The sequence below is a fragment of the Pseudophryne corroboree genome, chromosome 11 (genome assembly GCF_028390025.1).
Source record: "Pseudophryne corroboree isolate aPseCor3 chromosome 11, aPseCor3.hap2, whole genome shotgun sequence".
In the NCBI taxonomy this organism is placed as follows: Eukaryota; Metazoa; Chordata; class Amphibia; order Anura; family Myobatrachidae; genus Pseudophryne; species Pseudophryne corroboree.
In genome coordinates this window covers 129,509,942-129,528,242 of record NC_086454.1, presented here as the reverse complement: position 1 = coordinate 129,528,242, position 18,301 = coordinate 129,509,942, and the positions used below count along the sequence as shown (strand labels likewise).

Sequence of the window (18,301 nt, the reverse complement as noted above, 5' to 3'; positions counted from 1 at the left end):
CAACAAGTTTTTAACTATTATTATGAAACTATGGTAAGAGCTTTCCAATAATTTAACTTTAATGATAGCACAAAAACACACACATTAGGAGGTTTTTAATACTTCTCACCCTGTTGTACACCTGTTCTGTTTCTGCTGACAGGCATGGTATTATCATTTCAGCTCACTACAGGACACTCTAACACAAAGTTGGAGAGCCATTAAAAATATGTCCAACTTTTTCAATATTTTCTATATAATTCAATTCAAGCAAAGACAGCTAATTTTTGCATTTATTTGATTTTCTGAAAAAGTTATATACTACATGCCTCAATCAAGGATATTGCAAATTTGTAGAATTTTTTTGTGAAAAGTCTACATTGGGACAAAAAGCGACAATAAAATGATAACAGAGATTTGAAATTTGCAGAAGATTTTTTTCCATCGCTAAGCAGAATGAACATACATAGTGCTGAAGGCAAGGCTCCATAGCTCAGGGTTAGAGCACTGGTCTTGTAAACCAGGGGTCGTGAGTTCAAATCTCACTGGGGCCTAGTGTTACATTCTTGTTACTGCTGCTAAAATATAAATTGCAGCTCCCAATTTTGAAATAGTCTGCTCAAGAGCTTAAAGTGAGGAGAACTATTTCAATTTGGATATTCAATTTGTACACAGAGTTATGATGTTCAGTCTAATCTGCAAATTGGTTCCAAGAGCATGTCTTAAAATTATTTTATTGTACTGATTCTGTTCATGCTGATAATCCCATCATAATTTTTCAGTATCATTACAAACTGTAGAAAGAGCTTTTCCATAATTAAACTTTAAAGATAGCAACAATGGTATATACATTGTATTGTACCGTGCATGAATCAACTTCATCAGTTGATCCAGAAGAGTTTTGAATTGACAACTGTAGCTGCCAGAAGGCTTTTTTGGTCATGTAAGCATATATAAAGTACAAATGCAAGCATACTCAAGGTAATGACCACTATTGGTCACAAATATCTCAATATAAAGACATTCTGTCATATCATTTTGAAGGCATTCAGAACTAAGGAGCACAAGGTTTGTGAGGCATGGAAAACATGACCAACATTTCCTCAATTTTATATATACACCTATTCAACATACAACAGCAAACTGAAAGTTTCTTTAAATTGTTTAATAGGTTATTAACTGCATGTCCCAAGCAGGCATTTCAGCAGTGGTCATTTGTTAAAAGTGTATATTTGGAGAATGAGCTACAACTAATAATATCCAATAAGATTACTGAAATTTGAAGAAAACTCTTTTCCACCATAATTCAGACCCCGTATTGGTCACAGTTCTGGCTACTTATGTGGCTCCATCTCTCAGGGGTTAGAGCACTGGTCTCGTAAACCAGGGGTCATGAGGTCCAATCTCACTGGGACCCAGTGTTTCCCAATGTTAAAATAGTCTATGCAATATCTTTAAGTGAGGAGAACCATTTCAATTTGGTCACACATTTGGATATTCAATTTGTACACAGAGTTATGATGTTCAGTCTAATCTGCTGATTGGTTACAAGAGCATGTCTAAAACATATTTGTTGCATTTTATTGGGCCGATTCTGTTCATGCTGATAGTTCCAACAAGTTTTTCACTATTATTATGAAACTATGGTAAGAGCTTTCCAATAATTTAACTTTAATGATAGCACAAAAACACACACATTAGGAGGTTTTTAATACTTCTCACCCTGTTGTACACCTGTTCTGTTTCTGCTGACAGGCATGGTATTATCATTTCAGCTCACTACAGGACACTCTAACACAAAGTTGGAGAGCCATTAAAAATATGTCCAACTTTTTCAATATTTTCTATATAATTCAATTCAAGCAAAGACAGCTAATTTTTGCATTTATTTGATTTTCTGAAAAAGTTATATACTACATGCCTCAATCAAGGATATTGCAAATTTGTAGAATTTTTTTGTGAAAAGTCTACATTGGGACAAAAAGCGACAATAAAATGATAACAGAGATTTGAAATTTGCAGAAGATTTTTTTCCATCACTAAGCAGAATGAACATACATAGTGCTGAAGGCAAGGCTCCATAGCTCAGGGGTTAGAGCACTGGTCTTGTAAACCAGGGGTCGTGAGTTCAAAACTCACTGGGGCCTAGTGCTACTTTCTTGTTACTGCTGCTAAAATATAAATTGCAGCTCCCAATGTTGAAATAGTCTGCTCAAGAGCTTTAAGTGAGGAGAACCATTTCAATTTGGTCACACATTTGGATATTCAATTTGTACACAGTTATGATGTTCAGTCTAATCTGCAAATTGGTTCCAAGAGCATGTCTTAAAATTATTTTATTGTATTGACTCTGTTCATGCTGATAATCCCATCATAATTTTTCAGTATCATTACAAACTGTAGAAAGAGCTTTTCCATAATTAAACTTTAAAGATAGCAACAATGGTATATACATTGTATTGTACCGTGCATGAATCAACTTCATCAGTTGATCCAGAAGAGTTTTGAATTGACAACTGTAGCTGCCAGAAGGCTTTTTTGGTCATGTAAGCATATATAAAGTACAAATGCAAGCATACTCAAGGTAATGACCACTATTGGTCACAAATATCTCAATATAAAGACATTCTGTCATATCATTTTGAAGGCATTCCAGACTAAGGAGCACAAGGTTTGTGAGGCATGGAAAACATGACCAACATTTCCTCAATTTTATATATACACCTATTCAACATACAGCAGCAAACTGAAAGTTTCTTTAAATTGTTTAATAGGTTATTAACTGCATGTCCCAAGCAGGCATTTCAGCATGGTCATTTGTTAAAAGTGTATATTTGGAGAATGAGCTACAACTAATAATATCCAATAAGATTACTGAAATTTGAAGAAAACTCTTTTCCACCATAATTCAGACCCCGTATTGGTCACAGTTCTGGCTACTTATGTGGCTCCATAGCTCAGGGGTTAGAGCACTGGTCTCGTAAACCAGGGGTCATGAGGTCCAATCTCACTGGGACCTAGTGTTTCCCAATGTTAAAATAGTCTATGCAATATCTTTAAGTGAGGAGAACCATTTCAATTTGGTCACATATTTGGATGGTTAATTTGGACAAAGACATATGATGTTCAGTCTAATCTGCTGATTGGTTACAAGAGCATGTCTAAAACATATTTGTTGCATTTTATTGGGCCGATTCTGTTCATGCTGATAGTTCCAACAAGTTTTTCACTATTATTATGAAACTATGGTAAGAGCTTTCCAATAATTTTACTTTAATGATAGCAAAAAAACACACACATTAGGAGGTTTTTAATACTTCTCACCCTGTTGTACACCTGTTCTGTTTCTGCTGACAGGCATGGTATTATCATTTCAGCTCACTACAGGACACTCTAACACAAAGTTGGAGAGCCATTAAAAATATGTCCAACTTTTTCAATATTTTCTATATAATTCAATTCAAGCAAAGACAGCTAATTTTTGCATTTATTTGATTTTCTGAAAAAGTTATATACTTCATGCCTCAATCAAGGATATTGCAAATTTGTAGATTTTTTTTGTGAAAAGTCTACATTGGGACAAAAAGCGACAATAAAATGATAACAGAGATTTGAAATTTGCAGAAGATTTTTTTCCATCACTAAGCAGAATGAACATACATAGTGCTGAAGGCAAGGCTCCATAGCTCAGGGTTAGAGCACTGGTCTTGTAAACTAGGCGTCGTGAGTTCAAATCTCACTGGGGCCTAGTGCTACTTTCTTGTTACTGCTGCTAAAATATAAATTGCAGCTCCCAATGTTGAAATAGTCTGCTCAAGAGCTTTAAGTGAGGAGAACCATTTCAATTTGGTCACACATTTGGATATTCAATTTGTACACAGAGTTATGATGTTCACATCTGCAAATTGGTTCCAAGAGCATGTCTTAAAATTATTTTATTGTACTGATTCTGTTCATGCTGATAATCCCATCATAATTTTTCAGTATCATTACAAACTGTAGAAAGAGCTTTTCCATAATTAAACTTTAAAGATAGCAACAATGGTATATACATTGTATTAATCTGTATTGTACCGTGCAGGAATCAACTTCATCAGTTGATCCAGAAGAGTTTTGAATTGACAACTGTAGCTGCCAGAAGGCTTTTTTGGTCATGTAAGCATATATAAAGTACAAATGCAAGCATACTCAAGGTAATGACCACTATTGGTCACAAATATCTCAATATAAAGACATTCTGTCATATCATTTTGAAGGCATTCCAGACTAAGGAGCACAAGGTTTGTGAGGCATGGAAAACATGACCAACATTTCCTCAATTTTATATATACACCTATTCAACATACAGCAGCAAACTGAAAGTTTCTTTAAATTGTTTAATAGGTTATTAACTGCATGTCCCAAGCAGGCATTTCAGCATGGTCATTTGTTAAAAGTGTATATTTGGAGAATGAGCTACAACTAATAATATCCAATAAGATTACTGAAATTTGAAGAAAACTCTTTTCCACCATAATGCAGACCCCGTATTGGTCACAGTTCTGGGTACTTATGTGGCTCCATAGCTCAGGGGTTAGAGCACTTGTCTCGTAAACCAGGGGTCATGAGGTCCAATCTCACTGGGACCTAGTGTTTCCCAATGTTAAAATAGTCTATGCAATATCTTTAAGTGAGGAGAACCATTTCAATTTGGTCACATATTTGGATGGTTAATTTGGACAAAGACATATGATGTTCAGTCTAATCTCCTGATTGGTTACAAGAGCATGTCTAAAACATATTTGTTGCATTTTATTGGGCCGATTCTGTTCATGCTGATAGTTCCAACAAGTTTTTCACTATTATTATGAAACTATGGTAAGAGCTTTCCAATAATTTAACTTTAATGATAGCAAAAAAGCACACACATTAGGAGGTTTTTAATACTTCTCACCCTGTTGTACACCTGTTCTGTTTCTGCTGACAGGCATGGTATTATCATTTCAGCTCACTACAGGACACTCTAACACAAAGTTGGAGAGCCATTAAAAATATGTGTAACTTTTCAATATTTTCTATATAATTCAATTCAAGCAAAGACAGCTAATTTTTGCATTTATTTGATTTTCTGAAAAAGTTATATACTACATGCCTCAATCAAGGATATTGCAAATTTGTAGAATTTTTTTGTGAAAAGTCTACATTGGGACAAAAAGCGACAATAAAATGATAACAGAGATTTGAAATTTGCAGAAGATTTTTTTCCATCACTAAGCAGAATGAACATACATAGTGCTGAAGGCAAGGCTCCATAGCTCAGGGGTTAGAGCACTGGTCTTGTAAACCAGGGGTTGTGAGTTCAAATCTCATTGGGGCCTAGTACTACTTTCTTGTTACTGCTGCTAAAATATAAATTGCAGCTCCCAATGTTGAAATAGTCTGCTCAAGAGCTTTAAGTGAGGAGAAACATTTCAATTTGGTCACACATTTGGATATTCAATTTGTACACAGAGTTATGATGTTCAGACTAATCTGCAAATTGGTTCCAAGAGCATGTCTTAAAATTATTTTATTGTATTGACTCTGTTCATGCTGATAATCCCATCATAATTTTTCAGTATCATTACAAACTGTAGAAAGAGCTTTTCCATAATTAAACTTTAAAGATAGCAACAATGGTATATACATTGTATTGTACCGTGCATGAATCAACTTCATCAGTTGATCCAGAAGAGTTTTGAATTGACAACTGTAGCTGCCAGAAGGCTTTTTTGGTCATGTAAGCATATATAAAGTACAAATGCAAGCATACTCAAGGTAATGACCACTATTGGTCACAAATATCTCAATATAAAGACATTCTGTCATATCATTTTTAAGGCATTCCAGACTAAGGAGCACAAGGTTTGTGAGGCATGGAAAACATGACCAACATTTCCTCAATTTTATATATACACCTATTCAACATACAACAGCAAACTGAAAGTTTCTTTAAATTGTTTAATAGGTTATTAACTGCATGTCCCAAGCAGGCATTTCAGCAGTGGTCATTTGTTAAAAGTGTATATTTGGAGAATGAGCTACAACTAATAATATCCAATAAGATTACTGAAATTTGAAGAAAACTCTTTTCCACCATAATTCAGACCCCGTATTGGTCACAGTTCTGGCTACTTATGTGGCTCCATCTCTCAGGGGTTAGAGCACTGGTCTCGTAAACCAGGGGTCATGAGGTCCAATCTCACTGGGACCTAGTGTTTCCCAATGTTAAAATAGTCTATGCAATATCTTTAAGTGAGGAGAACCATTTCAATTTGGTCACACATTTGGATATTCAATTTGTACACAGAGTTATGATGTTCAGTCTAATCTGCTGATTGGTTACAAGAGCATGTCTAAAACATATTTGTTACATTTTATTGGGCCGATTCTGTTCATGCTGATAGTTCCAACAAGTTTTTCACTATTATTATGAAACTATGGTAAGAGCTTTCCAATAATTTAACTTTAATGATAGCACAAAAACACACACATTAGGAGGTTTTTAATACTTCTCACCCTGTTGTACACCTGTTCTGTTTCTGCTGACAGGCATGGTATTATCATTTCAGCTCACTACAGGACACTCTAACACAAAGTTGGAGAGCCATTAAAAATATGTCCAACTTTTCAATATTTTCTATATAATTCAATTCAAGCAAAGACAGCTAATTTTTGCATTTATTTGATTTTCTGAAAAAGTTATATACTACATGCCTCAATCAAGGATATTGCAAATTTGTAGAATTTTTTTGTGAAAAGTCTACATTGGGACAAAAAGCGACAATAAAATGATAACAGAGATTTGAAATTTGCAGAAGATTTTTTTCCATCACTAAGCAGAATGAACATACATAGTGCTGAAGGCAAGGCTCCATAGCTCAGGGTTAGAGCACTGGTCATGTAAACCAGGGGTCGTGAGTTCAAATCTCACTGGGGCCTAGTGTTACATTCTTGTTACTGCTGCTAAAATATAAATTGCAGCTCCCAATTTTGAAATAGTCTGCTCAAGAGCTTTAAGTGAGGAGAACCATTTCAATTTGGATATTCAATTTGTACACAGAGTTATGATGTTCAGTCTAATCTGCAAATTGGTTCCAAGAGCATGTCTTAAAATTATTTTATTGTACTGATTCTGTTCATGCTGATAATCCCATCATAATTTTTCAGTATCATTACAAACTGTAGAAAGAGCTTTTCCATAATTAAACTTTAAAGATAGCAACAATGGTATATACATTGTATTGTACCGTGCATGAATCAACTTCATCAGTTGATCCAGAAGAGTTTTGAATTGACAACTGTAGCTGCCAGAAGGCTTTTTTTGGTCATGTAAGCATATATAAAGTACAAATGCAAGCATACTCAAGGTAATGACCACTATTGGTCACAAATATCTCAATATAAAGACATTCTGTCATATCATTTTGAAGGCATTCCAGACTAAGGAGCACAAGGTTTGTGAGGCATGGAAAACATGACCAACATTTCCTCAATTTTATATATACACCTATTCAACATACAGCAGCAAACTGAAAGTTTCTTTAAATTGTTTAATAGGTTATTAACTGCATGTCCCAAGCAGGCATTTCAGCATGGTCATTTGTTAAAAGTGTATATTTGGAGAATGAGCTACAACTGATAATATCCAATAAGATTACTGAAATTTGAAGAAAACTCTTTTCCACCATAATTCAGACCCCGTATTGGTCACAGTTCTGGCTACTTATGTGGCTCCATCTCTCAGGGGTTAGAGCACTGGTCTCGTAAACCAGGGGTCATGAGGTCCAATCTCACTGGGACCTAGTGTTTCCCAATGTTAAAATAGTCTATGCAATATCTTTAAGTGAGGAGAACCATTTCAATTTGGTCACACATTTGGATATTCAATTTGTACACAGAGTTATGATGTTCAGTCTAATCTGCTGATTGGTTACAAGAGCATGTCTAAAACATATTTGTTACATTTTATTGGGCCGATTCTGTTCATGCTGATAGTTCCAACAAGTTTTTCACTATTATTATGAAACTATGGTAAGAGCTTTCCAATAATTTAACTTTAATGATAGCACAAAAACACACACATTAGGAGGTTTTTAATACTTCTCACCCTGTTGTACACCTGTTCTGTTTCTGCTGACAGGCATGGTATTATCATTTCAGCTCACTACAGGACACTCTAACACAAAGTTGGAGAGCCATTAAAAATATGTCCAACTTTTCAATATTTTCTATATAATTCAATTCAAGCAAAGACAGCTAATTTTTGCATTTATTTGATTTTCTGAAAAAGTTATATACTACATGCCTCAATCAAGGATATTGCAAATTTGTAGAATTTTTTTGTGAAAAGTCTACATTGGGACAAAAAGCGACAATAAAATGATAACAGAGATTTGAAATTTGCAGAAGATTTTTTTCCATCACTAAGCAGAATGAACATACATAGTGCTGAAGGCAAGGCTCCATAGCTCAGGGGTTAGAGCACTGGTCTTGTAAACCAGGGGTTGTGAGTTCAAATCTCACTGGGGCCTAGTGCTACTTTCTTGTTACTGCTGCTAAAATATAAATTGCAGCTCCCAATGTTGAAATAGTCTGCTCAAGAGCTTTAAGTGAGGAGAAACATTTCAATTTGGTCACACATTTGGATATTCAATTTGTACACAGAGTTATGATGTTCAGACTAATCTGCAAATTGGTTCCAAGAGCATGTCTTAAAATTATTTTATTGTATTGACTCTGTTCATGCTGATAATCCCATCATAATTTTTCAGTATCATTACAAACTGTAGAAAGAGCTTTTCCATAATTAAACTTTAAAGATAGCAACAATGGTATATACATTGTATTGTACCGTGCATGAATCAACTTCATCAGTTGATCCAGAAGAGTTTTGAATTGACAACTGTAGCTGCCAGAAGGCTTTTTTGGTCATGTAAGCATATATAAAGTACAAATGCAAGCATACTCAAGGTAATGACCACTATTGGTCACAAATATCTCAATATAAAGACATTCTGTCATATCATTTTTAAGGCATTCCAGACTAAGGAGCACAAGGTTTGTGAGGCATGGAAAACATGACCAACATTTCCTCAATTTTATATATACACCTATTCAACATACAACAGCAAACTAAAAGTTTCTTTAAATTGTTTAATAGGTTATTAACTGCATGTCCCAAGCAGGCATTTCAGCATGGTCATTTGTTAAAAGTGTATATTTGGAGAATGAGCTACAACTAATAATATCCAATAAGATTACTGAAATTTGAAGAAAACTCTTTTCCACCATAATTCAGACCCCGTATTGGTCACAGTTCTGGCTACTTATGTGGCTCCATCTCTCAGGGGTTAGAGCACTGGTCTCGTAAACCAGGGGTCATGAGGTCCAATCTCACTGGGACCTAGTGTTTCCCAATGTTAAAATAGTCTATGCAATATCTTTAAGTGAGGAGAACCATTTCAATTTGGTCACACATTTGGATATTCAATTTGTACACAGAGTTATGATGTTCAGTCTAATCTGCTGATTGGTTACAAGAGCATGTCTAAAACATATTTGTTACATTTTATTGGGCCGATTCTGTTCATGCTGATAGTTCCAACAAGTTTTTCACTATTATTATGAAACTATGGTAAGAGCTTTCCAATAATTTAACTTTAATGATAGCACAAAAACACACACATTAGGAGGTTTTTAATACTTCTCACCCTGTTGTACACCTGTTCTGTTTCTGCTGACAGGCATGGTATTATCATTTCAGCTCACTACAGGACACTCTAACACAAAGTTGGAGAGCCATTAAAAATATGTCCAACTTTTCAATATTTTCTATATAATTCAATTCAAGCAAAGACAGCTAATTTTTGCATTTATTTGATTTTCTGAAAAAGTTATATACTACATGCCTCAATCAAGGATATTGCAAATTTGTAGAATTTTTTTGTGAAAAGTCTACATTGGGACAAAAAGCGACAATAAAATGATAACAGAGATTTGAAATTTGCAGAAGATTTTTTTCCATCACTAAGCAGAATGAACATACATAGTGCTGAAGGCAAGGCTCCATAGCTCAGGGTTAGAGCACTGGTCATGTAAACCAGGGGTCGTGAGTTCAAATCTCACTGGGGCCTAGTGTTACATTCTTGTTACTGCTGCTAAAATATAAATTGCAGCTCCCAATTTTGAAATAGTCTGCTCAAGAGCTTTAAGTGAGGAGAACCATTTCAATTTGGATATTCAATTTGTACACAGAGTTATGATGTTCAGTCTAATCTGCAAATTGGTTCCAAGAGCATGTCTTAAAATTATTTTATTGTACTGATTCTGTTCATGCTGATAATCCCATCATAATTTTTCAGTATCATTACAAACTGTAGAAAGAGCTTTTCCATAATTAAACTTTAAAGATAGCAACAATGGTATATACATTGTATTGTACCGTGCATGAATCAACTTCATCAGTTGATCCAGAAGAGTTTTGAATTGACAACTGTAGCTGCCAGAAGGCTTTTTTGGTCATGTAAGCATATATAAAGTACAAATGCAAGCATACTCAAGGTAATGACCACTATTGGTCACAAATATCTCAATATAAAGACATTCTGTCATATCATTTTGAAGGCATTCCAGACTAAGGAGCACAAGGTTTGTGAGGCATGGAAAACATGACCAACATTTCCTCAATTTTATATATACACCTATTCAACATACAGCAGCAAACTGAAAGTTTCTTTAAATTGTTTAATAGGTTATTAACTGCATGTCCCAAGCAGGCATTTCAGCATGGTCATTTGTTAAAAGTGTATATTTGGAGAATGAGCTACAACTGATAATATCCAATAAGATTACTGAAATTTGAAGAAAACTCTTTTCCACCATAATTCAGACCCCGTATTGGTCACAGTTCTGGCTACTTATGTGGCTCCATCTCTCAGGGGTTAGAGCACTGGTCTCGTAAACCAGGGGTCATGAGGTCCAATCTCACTGGGACCTAGTGTTTCCCAATGTTAAAATAGTCTATGCAATATCTTTAAGTGAGGAGAACCATTTCAATTTGGTCACACATTTGGATATTCAATTTGTACACAGAGTTATGATGTTCAGTCTAATCTGCTGATTGGTTACAAGAGCATGTCTAAAACATATTTGTTACATTTTATTGGGCCGATTCTGTTCATGCTGATAGTTCCAACAAGTTTTTCACTATTATTATGAAACTATGGTAAGAGCTTTCCAATAATTTAACTTTAATGATAGCACAAAAACACACACATTAGGAGGTTTTTAATACTTCTCACCCTGTTGTACACCTGTTCTGTTTCTGCTGACAGGCATGGTATTATCATTTCAGCTCACTACAGGACACTCTAACACAAAGTTGGAGAGCCATTAAAAATATGTCCAACTTTTCAATATTTTCTATATAATTCAATTCAAGCAAAGACAGCTAATTTTTGCATTTATTTGATTTTCTGAAAAAGTTATATACTACATGCCTCAATCAAGGATATTGCAAATTTGTAGAATTTTTTTGTGAAAAGTCTACATTGGGACAAAAAGCGACAATAAAATGATAACAGAGATTTGAAATTTGCAGAAGATTTTTTTCCATCACTAAGCAGAATGAACATACATAGTGCTGAAGTCAAGGCTCCATAGCTCAGGGGTTAGAGCACTGGTCTTGTAAACCAGGGGTTGTGAGTTCAAATCTCACTGGGGCCTAGTGCTACTTTCTTGTTACTGCTGCTAAAATATAAATTGCAGCTCCCAATGTTGAAATAGTCTGCTCAAGAGCTTTAAGTGAGGAGAAACATTTCAATTTGGTCACACATTTGGATATTCAATTTGTACACAGAGTTATGATGTTCAGACTAATCTGCAAATTGGTTCCAAGAGCATGTCTTAAAATTATTTTATTGTATTGACTCTGTTCATGCTGATAATCCCATCATAATTTTTCAGTATCATTACAAACTGTAGAAAGAGCTTTTCCATAATTAAACTTTAAAGATAGCAACAATGGTATATACATTGTATTGTACCGTGCATGAATCAACTTCATCAGTTGATCCAGAAGAGTTTTGAATTGACAACTGTAGCTGCCAGAAGGCTTTTTTGGTCATGTAAGCATATATAAAGTACAAATGCAAGCATACTCAAGGTAATGACCACTATTGGTCACAAATATCTCAATATAAAGACATTCTGTCATATCATTTTTAAGGCATTCCAGACTAAGGAGCACAAGGTATGTGAGGCATGGAAAACATGACCAACATTTCCTCAATTTTATATATACACCTATTCAACATACAACAGCAAACTAAAAGTTTCTTTAAATTGTTTAATAGGTTATTAACTGCATATCCCAAGCAGGAATTTCAGCATGGTCATTTGTTAAAAGTGTATATTTGGAGAATGAGCTACAACTAATAATATCCAATAAGATTACTGAAATTTGAAGAAAACTCTTTTCCACCATAATTCAGACCCCGTATTGGTCACAGTTCTGGCTACTTATGTGGCTCCATCTCTCAGGGGTTAGAGCACTGGTCTCGTAAACCAGGGGTCATGAGGTCCAATCTCACTGGGACCTAGTGTTTCCCAATGTTAAAATAGTCTATGCAATATCTTTAAGTGAGGAGAACCATTTCAATTTGGTCACACATTTGGATATTCAATTTGTACACAGAGTTATGATGTTCAGTCTAATCTGCTGATTGGTTACAAGAGCATGTCTAAAACATATTTGTTACATTTTATTGGGCCGATTCTGTTCATGCTGATAGTTCCAACAAGTTTTTCACTATTATTATGAAACTATGGTAAGAGCTTTCCAATAATTTAACTTTAATGATAGCACAAAAACACACACATTAGGAGGTTTTTAATACTTCTCACCCTGTTGTACACCTGTTCTGTTTCTGCTGACAGGCATGGTATTATCATTTCAGCTCACTACAGGACACTCTAACACAAAGTTGGAGAGCCATTAAAAATATGTCCAACTTTTCAATATTTTCTATATAATTCAATTCAAGCAAAGACAGCTAATTTTTGCATTTATTTGATTTTCTGAAAAAGTTATATACTACATGCCTCAATCAAGGATATTGCAAATTTGTAGAATTTTTTTGTGAAAAGTCTACATTGGGACAAAAAGCGACAATAAAATGATAACAGAGATTTGAAATTTGCAGAAGATTTTTTTCCATCACTAAGCAGAATGAACATACATAGTGCTGAAGGCAAGGCTCCATAGCTCAGGGTTAGAGCACTGGTGTTGTAAACCAGGGGTCGTGAGTTCAAATCTCACTGGGGCCTAGTGTTACATTCTTGTTACTGCTGCTAAAATATAAATTGCAGCTCCCAATTTTGAAATAGTCTGCTCAAGAGCTTTAAGTGAGGAGAACCATTTCAATTTGGATATTCAATTTGTACACAGAGTTATGATGTTCAGTCTAATCTGCAAATTGGTTCCAAGAGCATGTCTTAAAATTATTTTATTGTACTGATTCTGTTCATGCTGATAATCCCATCATAATTTTTCAGTATCATTACAAACTGTAGAAAGAGCTTTTCCATAATTAAACTTTAAAGATAGCAACAATGGTATATACATTGTATTGTACCGTGCATGAATCAACTTCATCAGTTGATCCAGAAGAGTTTTGAATTGACAACTGTAGCTGCCAGAAGGCTTTTTTGGTCATGTAAGCATATATAAAGTACAAATGCAAGCATACTCAAGGTAATGACCACTATTGGTCACAAATATCTCAATATAAAGACATTCTGTCATATCATTTTGAAGGCATTCCAGACTAAGGAGCACAAGGTTTGTGAGGCATGGAAAACATGACCAACATTTCCTCAATTTTATATATACACCTATTCAACATACAGCAGCAAACTGAAAGTTTCTTTAAATTGTTTAATAGGTTATTAACTGCATGTCCCAAGCAGGCATTTCAGCATGGTCATTTGTTAAAAGTGTATATTTGGAGAATGAGCTACAACTGATAATATCCAATAAGATTACTGAAATTTGAAGAAAACTCTTTTCCACCATAATTCAGACCCCGTATTGGTCACAGTTCTGGCTACTTATGTGGCTCCATCTCTCAGGGGTTAGAGCACTGGTCTCGTAAACCAGGGGTCATGAGGTCCAATCTCACTGGGACCTAGTGTTTCCCAATGTTAAAATAGTCTATGCAATATCTTTAAGTGAGGAGAACCATTTCAATTTGGTCACACATTTGGATATTCAATTTGTACACAGAGTTATGATGTTCAGTCTAATCTGCTGATTGGTTACAAGAGCATGTCTAAAACATATTTGTTGCATTTTATTGGGCCGATTCTGTTCATGCTGATAGTTCCAACAAGTTTTTCACTATTATTATGAAACTATGGTAAGAGCTTTCCAATAATTTAACTTTAATGATAGCACAAAAACACACACATTAGGAGGTTTTTAATACTTCTCACCCTGTTGTACACCTGTTCTGTTTCTGCTGACAGGCATGGTATTATCATTTCAGCTCACTACAGGACACTCTAACACAAAGTTGGAGAGCCATTAAAAATATGTCCAACTTTTTCAATATTTTCTATATAATTCAATTCAAGCAAAGACAGCTAATTTTTGCATTTATTTGATTTTCTGAAAAAGTTATATACTACATGCCTCAATCAAGGATATTGAAAATTTGTAGAATTTTTTTGTGAAAAGTCTACATTGGGACAAAAAGCGACAATAAAATGATAACAGAGATTTGAAATTTGCAGAAGATTTTTTTCCATCACTATGCAGAATGCACATACATAGTGCTGAAGGCAAGGCTCCATATCTCAGGGGTTAGAGCACTGGTCTTGTAAACCAGGGGTCGTGAGTTCAAATCTTACTGGGGCCTAGTGCTACTTTCTTGTTACTGCTGCTAAAATATAAATTGCAGCTCCCAATGTTGAAATAGTCTGCTCAAGAGCTTTAAGTGAGGAGAACCATTTCAATTTGGTCACACATTTGGATATTCAATTCGTACACAGAGTTATGATGTTCAGTCTAATCTGCAAATTGGTTCCAAGAGCATGTCTTAAAATTATTTTATTGTACTGATTCTGTTCATGCTGATAATCCCATCATAATTTTTCAGTATCATTACAAACTGTAGAAAGAGCTTTTCCATAATTAAACTTTTAAGATAGCAACAATGGTATATACATTGTATTAATCTGTATTGTACCGTGCAGGAATCAACTTCATCAGTTGATCCAGAAGAGTTTTGAATTGACAACTGTAGCTGCCAGAAGGCTTTTTTGGTCATGTAAGCATATATAAAGTACAAATGCAAGCATACTCAAGGTAATGACCACTATTGGTCACAAATATCTCAATATAAAGACATTCTGTCATATCATTATGAAGGCATTCCAGACTAAGGAGCACAAGGTTTGTGAGGCATGGAAAACATGACCAACATTTCCTCAATTTTATATATACACCTATTCAACATACAACAGCAAACTGAAAGTTTCTTTAAATTGTTTAATAGGTTATTAACTGCATGTCCCAAGCAGGCATTTCAGCAGTGGTCATTTGTTAAAAGTGTATATTTGGAGAATGAGCTACAACTAATAATATCCAATAAGATTACTGAAATTTGAAGAAAACTCTTTTCCACCATAATTCAGACCCCGTATTGGTCACAGTTCTGGCTACTTATGTGGCTCCATCTCTCAGGGGTTAGAGCACTGGTCTCGTAAACCAGGGGTCATGAGGTCCAATCTCACTGGGACCTAGTGTTTCCCAATATTAAAATAGTCTATGCAATATCTTTAAGTGAGGAGAACCATTTCAATTTGGTCACACATTTGGATATTCAATTTGTACACAGAGTTATGATGTTCAGTATAATGTGCTGATTGGTTACAAGAGCATGTCTAAAACATATTTGTTGCATTTTATTGGGCCGATTCTGTTCATGCTGATAGTTCCAACAAGTTTTTCACTATTATTATGAAACTATGGTAAGAGCTTTCCAATAATTTAACTTTAATGATAGCACAAAAACACACACATTAGGAGGTTTTTAATACTTCTCACCCTGTTGTACACCTGTTCTGTTTCTGCTGACAGGCATGGTATTATCATTTCAGCTCACTACAGGACACTCTAACACAAAGTTGGAGAGCCATTAAAAATATGTCCAACTTTTTCAATATTTTCTATATAATTCAATTCAAGCAAAGACAGCTAATTTTTGCATTTATTTGATTTTCTGAAAAAGTTATATACTACATGCCTCAATCAAGGATATTGAAAATTTGTAGAATTTTTTTGTGAAAAGTCTACATTGGGACAAAAAGCGACAATAAAATGATAACAGAGATTTGAAATTTGCAGAAGATTTTTTTCCATCACTATGCAGAATGCACATACATAGTGCTGAAGGCAAGGCTCCATATCTCATGGGTTAGAGCACTGGTCTTGTAAACCAGGGGTCGTGAGTTCAAATCTTACTGGGGCCTAGTGCTACTTTCTTGTTACTGCTGCTAAAATATAAATTGCAGCTCCCAATGTTGAAATAGTCTGCTCAAGAGCTTTAAGTGAGGAGAACCATTTCAATTTGGTCACACATTTGGATATTCAATTTGTACACAGAGTTATGATGTTCAGTCTAATCTGCAAATTGGTTCCAAGAGCATGTCTTAAAATTATTTTATTGTACTGATTCTGTTCATGCTGATAATCCCATCATAATTTTTCAGTATCATTACAAACTGTAGAAAGAGCTTTTCCATAATTAAACTTTAAAGATAGCAACAATGGTATATACATTGTATTAATCTGTATTGTACCGTGCAGGATTCAACTTCATCAGTTGATCCAGAAGAGTTTTGAATTGACAACTGTAGCTGCCAGAAGGCTTTTTTGGTCATGTAAGCATATATAAAGTACAAATGCAAGCATACTCAAGGTAATGACCACTATTGGTCACAAATATCTCAATATAAAGACATTCTGTCATATCATTTTGAAGGCATTCCAGACTAAGGAGCACAAGGTTTGTGAGGCATGGAAAACATGACCAACATTTCCTCAATTTTATATATACACCTATTCAACATACAACAGCAAACTGAAAGTTTCTTTAAATTGTTTAATAGGTTATTAACTGCATGTCCCAAGCAGGCATTTCAGCAGTGGTCATTTGTTAAAAGTGTATATTTGGAGAATGAGCTACAACTGATAATATCCAATAAGATTACTGAAATTTGAAGAAAACTCTTTTCCACCATAATTCAGACCCCGTATTGGTCACAGTTCTGGCTACTTATGTGGCTCCATCTCTCAGGGGTTAGAGCACTGGTCTCGTAAACCAGGGGTCATGAGGTCCAATCTCACTGGGACCTAGTGTTTCCCAATGTTAAAATAGTCTATGCTATATCTTTAAGTGAGGAGAACCATTTCAATTTGGTCACACATTTGGATATTCAATTTGTACACAGAGTTATGATGTTCAGTCTAATCTGCTGATTGGTTACAAGAGCATGTCTAAAACATATTTGTTGCATTTTATTGGGCCGATTCTGTTCATGCTGATAGTTCCAACAAGTTTTTCACTATTATTATGAAACTATGGTAAGAGCTTTCCAATAATTTAACTTTAATGATAGCACAAAAACACACACATTAGGAGGTTTTTAATACTTCTCACCCTGTTGTACACCTGTTCTGTTTCTGCTGACAGGCATGGTATTATCATTTCAGCTCACTACAGGACACTCTAACACAAAGTTGGAGAGCCATTAAAAATATGTCCAACTTTTTCAATATTTTCTATATAATTCAATTCAAGCAAAGACAGCTAATTTTTGCATTTATTTGATTTTCTGAAAAAGTTATATACTACATGCCTCAATCAAGGATATTGAAAATTTGTAGAATTTTTTTGTGAAAAGTCTACATTGGGACAAAAAGCGACAATAAAATGATAACAGAGATTTGAAATTTGCAGAAGATTTTTTTCCATCACTATGCAGAATGCACATACATAGTGCTGAAGGCAAGGCTCCATATCTCAGGGGTTAGAGCACTGGTCTTGTAAACCAGGGGTCGTGAGTTCAAATCTTACTGGGGCCTAGTGCTACTTTCTTGTTACTGCTGCTAAAATATAAATTGCAGCTCCCAATGTTGAAATAGTCTGCTCAAGAGCTTTAAGTGAGGAGAACCATTTCAATTTGGTCACACATTTGGATATTCAATTCGTACACAGAGTTATGATGTTCAGTCTAA

General features: G+C 34.8%; 11 non-coding genes across 11 annotated transcripts; all 11 read left to right on the top strand.

Annotated features, from left to right (window-relative positions):
• Nucleotides 1-461: 461 nt before the first annotated feature.
• On the top strand, nt 462-533 carry TRNAT-UGU (transfer RNA threonine (anticodon UGU)). Its single transcript has one exon. It is a non-coding gene; the product is annotated as a tRNA-Thr (tRNA).
• Nucleotides 534-2,053: 1,520 nt separating this feature from the next.
• Nucleotides 2,054-2,126, top strand: TRNAT-UGU (transfer RNA threonine (anticodon UGU)). The gene has a single exon. It is a non-coding gene; the product is annotated as a tRNA-Thr (tRNA).
• A 1,529-nt stretch (nt 2,127-3,655) lies between these two features.
• TRNAT-UGU (transfer RNA threonine (anticodon UGU)) lies at nt 3,656-3,727 on the top strand. Its single transcript has one exon. It is a non-coding gene; the product is annotated as a tRNA-Thr (tRNA).
• A 1,536-nt stretch (nt 3,728-5,263) lies between these two features.
• On the top strand, nt 5,264-5,336 carry TRNAT-UGU (transfer RNA threonine (anticodon UGU)). The gene has a single exon. It is a non-coding gene; the product is annotated as a tRNA-Thr (tRNA).
• A 1,531-nt stretch (nt 5,337-6,867) lies between these two features.
• TRNAT-UGU (transfer RNA threonine (anticodon UGU)) lies at nt 6,868-6,939 on the top strand. Its single transcript has one exon. It is a non-coding gene; the product is annotated as a tRNA-Thr (tRNA).
• Nucleotides 6,940-8,458: 1,519 nt separating this feature from the next.
• On the top strand, nt 8,459-8,531 carry TRNAT-UGU (transfer RNA threonine (anticodon UGU)). The gene has a single exon. It is a non-coding gene; the product is annotated as a tRNA-Thr (tRNA).
• Nucleotides 8,532-10,061: 1,530 nt separating this feature from the next.
• TRNAT-UGU (transfer RNA threonine (anticodon UGU)) lies at nt 10,062-10,133 on the top strand. Its single transcript has one exon. It is a non-coding gene; the product is annotated as a tRNA-Thr (tRNA).
• Nucleotides 10,134-11,651: 1,518 nt separating this feature from the next.
• On the top strand, nt 11,652-11,724 carry TRNAT-UGU (transfer RNA threonine (anticodon UGU)). The gene has a single exon. It is a non-coding gene; the product is annotated as a tRNA-Thr (tRNA).
• Nucleotides 11,725-13,254: 1,530 nt separating this feature from the next.
• TRNAT-UGU (transfer RNA threonine (anticodon UGU)) lies at nt 13,255-13,326 on the top strand. Its single transcript has one exon. It is a non-coding gene; the product is annotated as a tRNA-Thr (tRNA).
• A 1,519-nt stretch (nt 13,327-14,845) lies between these two features.
• TRNAT-UGU (transfer RNA threonine (anticodon UGU)) lies at nt 14,846-14,918 on the top strand. Its single transcript has one exon. It is a non-coding gene; the product is annotated as a tRNA-Thr (tRNA).
• A 3,157-nt stretch (nt 14,919-18,075) lies between these two features.
• On the top strand, nt 18,076-18,148 carry TRNAT-UGU (transfer RNA threonine (anticodon UGU)). The gene has a single exon. It is a non-coding gene; the product is annotated as a tRNA-Thr (tRNA).
• The last annotated feature ends 153 nt before the right edge of the window (nt 18,149-18,301 follow it).